This window comes from Morone saxatilis, unplaced genomic scaffold (genome assembly GCF_004916995.1).
Source record: "Morone saxatilis isolate NCDOM2014 unplaced genomic scaffold, NCSU_SB_2.0 Contig19, whole genome shotgun sequence".
In the NCBI taxonomy this organism is placed as follows: Eukaryota; Metazoa; Chordata; class Actinopteri; family Moronidae; genus Morone; species Morone saxatilis.
The window spans coordinates 22551673-22556659 of record NW_023339751.1 but is presented as its reverse complement, the minus strand read 5'-3'; positions in this window follow the sequence as shown (position 1 = coordinate 22556659).

Here is a 4987-nt window from a genome sequence, read left to right as displayed (position 1 = left end):
TTGCCGTATTTTTTTTGTAAGAAGTTATGAAAAAAAGGAGGTAGAAAATTGTTTGAATTACTTTTGCAGAGAGACCGTGAGTTGACCTACACCGGTTATTAGAAATGCGCGCGAGACACTACCTTTAGACAGCCAGAAACGGAGCAACTGAATAGCTGCGTGGCACACCGACGGTTTTTAGTAAAAAGGGAAAAGAGCAGTTTAAAATATCATTCAATGGAAGAGTGTAAACGTGGTTAAGAAATAAGTGTTTGTCTTCTTTCCTTTAAAGGTAGGCTTAGTTTTAGGTAGTCTGATTTGAGAGACTTCTTTTTGGGAGATTTTAGTTTTCTTGGAGTTCCAAGCAAAACCCCAGGACAACAATTCCTCATTTTAAAATAAAAGTTCATTTTTTTGACACACTGCACATTTTACAAAACAAAAATTTTGCTTGCATTGATGAATCTTCATGGAAATTTGATAAACAAAATTCTTGTTTACAAGAATTTTGGAATTCTTACAACCATTTTAGGCAGAATCTTTTGGCCACAAGGGGATGGCTAGTAAAGAAATAAAAGCCATAATTCTGTAATTTTTTTTTTTTTTTATTTCTTGCATAAAAAGTGTTTAATAAACTAATAGACTAAGTATCTAAACTATAAGATGTTGTGTGCTACTTCCATTTAATGTTCTCAGCTCGTGTTTATTTGGTGTGTTCAGGGGTAACACTGCGGTTTCACCAGCACCTGTCAAATGGCCGTCAGTGTAGTCCCCTTTTGTGCATGCGGTCAGGCCGTTGTGTGTTGTTCTGGCCAAAAGCCGTCATACAGTTGAAAGCTTTGCTTATCAAAAGTTTTTGAGCCCCAATTTCTTTACCTATCCAATGTCTTTAGATCTGGTGCTTTTCCTATATATATACTCTAATTTGAACCGGTGATGAAAGGATTTTCTTAAGTCACTCGGACGTCTGGATCTTAAAGTTTAATCAAGAAACAAAAGCTGGACTGCTGAAAAGTTAGCACGCAGTGCTGTTGGGACAAGGGTCGTTGGGAAGAAAGCAGTGGAATTCTTTAAGGTTGGAACTGTTATATTCTGTGTTTTACCGTTTGTTATCCAGTTTGTTTTGGAGAGGAGGAGACCTCTGTGGATAATTGGGCTCCCGGTAGAAACCTCCTGAACCATGAACACTGAAGGAATCCTAACCGGGAGAAGCTGACTGCAATGACAGCGATGGTGGTAAAGACAACAACTCCCATGATCCCACACTACTTCACTGTCATCAAACTTTTGTTATTGTTTCAATTTGAGAGACCCCCTAGTTGCAGACACTAAATATTGTATGTTTAAGTTGAAATATCAGTGAAACTTGCTATATGATAGTTTAAATGTCCAGATTTGATTGTTTTATTATCATTTTTATGAACTGTCAAAATCTATATTGAACCACTAATCTAAACATGGCTGGATCCATCTGTTAATGGGCCCCTTGTTAAAAGCTTACTTTTGGGCCCTCACTAACCCTTCCAACTTCATTGCAATGTGTATGTACCTCCAAGTTGTCAGTAAGCCCAGTGTGACCAGTAATCTTATGTTGGAATAATTGGAAGTTTATGGTGATTTGAATAGTAACAACAGGTCTTTAAACAAGGTTTTGATGAGACTGTCCTGCCTGGGAAAATGATAGAATCAGTTGTTTTTAGTTCAGGTCAGCTTGCATGACTTGAACTTGCTTCAACTGATCACCGCAGTTTAGTTGGCGTTTTCATCTAGCACCATCACCAGGTCAGACATTTCAATTTTGAGATTGACTCACTGCTGGAAGCAGCCTGAAGTGGCGGTTAGAGGAACTGCACTTTTTGTTACTGTGTTGGCTTCATTAGCCAGCCACAGAGGGTGCTGCTTGGTGCTAATGATAAGCAAATGTTATCATGCTAACATGGTAAACGTTATACCACCATCTTCCCCCTCCCTCTGGCCTATGATATGATGTTAGAATTATAAAATAATCTGAACTGTACATTTTCAATTAAGACAAATTACTGTTTTTATATATCTGCCATTATGTGGAAATGTTTGTTAAATATGCCTTTTCCATATAGTATTACTATTATTCTACCAAAAAAAGGAAACATGTGGGACTTTTATTGTAAGGGCAGTGGAAGTTTGAAGAGTAGGGAGAGAGTAATCATCCTGGAGTTACACTGATTCAAAGAATTCTATGAATCACAGTTATTTGAACAGGGCTCTGTGGGCTTTGAGATAACACTAACATTTGTCATCTTTCAGTGAACTTTGATGGTGAAGCTGGAACTCTGAGGCTTGCAAAATCGGCTTCCAGCCCAGGTCAGGTATGGAAATGACCAAAACTCGAATGCAGGTGTATTTGTTTTTCTGTAACACCTGTAACACCTGTGTGTGACAAGGGAGCCCACGCTGCATGCCAGCACTGATAAACTGCTTTCTAGCATTCTGCAGGTCAGGCGATACTGAGCGATAGATGTAGATGTCTGAAATCATTGGGGAGCATTCAGGGCCCTAGCTACCTCTGTTATATTTCCTGTATTGTTTTCTAGTGGGTTTAGTGACTCCGGGGGGAATTTTCGCTTTATCATTAAAGAAATTGTACAAAATGTTGAGAAATAATCTGTTTTCTTTCTGAAAGTAATATGAGGAGATCATTTCAGCTAATGTCAGTGCATTAAGTCCAAAGCTGGAGTCTGTAGAAATTTGCCTAGCCTAGCATAAAGACTGAAAGCAAGTGGAAACAGCTAGCCTGGCTCTATCCAAATTCACATTGAAGCTAATTAATTAACACATATCTCTTTTGATTAACATGTAAAAATAAAAGATTGTTGTTTTAAGGGTAGTTCAGCACTGGAACTATTTCTTTGTGGACAACAGTTCGCCACAGTGACTTTGTGCAGCTTCACAGAGTCATTTTATACCTATGAATATTATATTCCATTTCTGACAATAGAATCCTAAATGTTACACACTGGACCTTTAATGTCACTGACAACCTCTGTAGTCTCATTTAGCCACTTTTTAACAACCTTATTTTTTCAAAATGCACAGGTTGGGTAAGATAAGATAAGATAAGATAACATAAGATAAGATAATTGGGGAAATTCACTTGTTATAGCAGCTTGAGGTAGAACACAGCAGATGAGAAGAAAAAAAAGATATGCACATTAAATAACAGTAAAATAGAAAAAATACAAGATATAAACAAAAATAATTAATTAGCATTGTATGTACACTATTTTACTGATGCATTTTATGTCGTAAAACGAAATGTACAATCTCTTAAGCCTGTGTTAACCACAGACCTTATTTCAGACATCTAACCAAAACAATTCAAAAAGCCCATTGACGTCAAGGAGAGGTGAGAGAAGTGCAAATTGCAAACTCAGTTCCAGGTTTTAGTAATCAGTAATGAACAACTGAGTTACATGTGCTGCTAATAGTAGGTAGAAGCTATTATTTTTGCTGAAAAACCTGAAATGCCAAGAAATGTACTGCTGCTCAGATTCACACCTATGACTGGCTCCTCTCCCTAACAGTGGCGGCTGATGGGTATTGTAGTATTTGGAGCCATCCACCGTTTTAAACTGGTGGACTGAACCTGATTTCTCAAACACAAAGCTGAAAGCAAACCTAGGATTCATATTTTCTCTTTATACAAGAGAGTCCTGTGCTTCTATGTTCAGTAACATTGTGGTTTATAATCATGTCAAACAATTGGGAAAAAACACTTTCAAAACAAAATAGGTTTGACTGTTATTATCTACTGTCATGCATATACTTTTATAGCCATGAATATGCTCTCAGACCTCAAGCACTGCTCAAAAATATCTCAAAGGATGTTGGATGTTGGAGTAACTTGTGATAAACAAGCCTCAATTCATCACTTGCACATCTTTCAAACAAGAACACATTCGCCAAATATGACACAACCATTTTGCAACACAAAGCATATTACATTGTCTGGGTTTATGTTTGTATGTTAAAGCCAAAATGCTGATTCTGTGTCTTCTTACCAGAAAACAGGACAGATTATAAACGTACACTACAAGACAAAGCAGAAACATGATATGACAGGCATAACCTGGAGCCTGACAAAGTGCTGTAAATGTGTAATGTTTTATAAATGCGATTTTAAAAAATTAAAGGAATCTCATTGCTCTTTTGCTCATGTCCATAATTAATGATGAACAGACCCGCGTCCAAGACACTAGCTTACATAAATATTTTCAGTTTGGATGAAGGAAATGTAATCAAGAGAAATCCAGCTGTTTCATATGCAGCTGTACAGGGATAGGACAGGGATATGGTGGATCAAATGAGGATATGCAAAAGAACGTCATGGTATTTAAAGGTGATTTCTTAGAAAGATAGTAGTTAAGAAGATAGTTTCTCTGATGACTGAAGCTGGTTTTTTAGGCAATGATAACTGAATCAATCTGTGACCGCATGTTTGTTTACCATACATGGATTGATTTTCTATACTTTTTGTGAGCATTACAAATATATATGCATATAAGTTCATGACAAACATTTGAAGGAAAGTGTTGTTATTGCCAGATTTACTGTATATCTGCTACTGGGGAAATTACATGCTTCTGTTTGCAGATGAAATGTTGCAATTAGAAATCCCACAGGTGATCAAACACTTTGCAAAGAGCAAACAGAGGTCTGACATAAGTAGATTTGCCATGCTTTAAACACAGAGCAATGCTTGGAGTGTACGTGTTGAGCAAATGGCTGCTTCTGATTGTACAGAGAGAGAAAAGATTGTAGGATTGTAGCTGTACAATCTTTGTATGGACCCCCTAGCCATTAGAAAGCAAACACAGATAGGTCTACGCTGTTTTGTGACTGATTGCTGGTCATTGGATTTGATTGCCATAGTTGTTGTCGTTGTCATCATCATCATCTTCTTCATGTTCATCATCATCAGTCACTACTATTAGTGTAGTTCTTGCTACTGTTATGGCTATTCACCTTT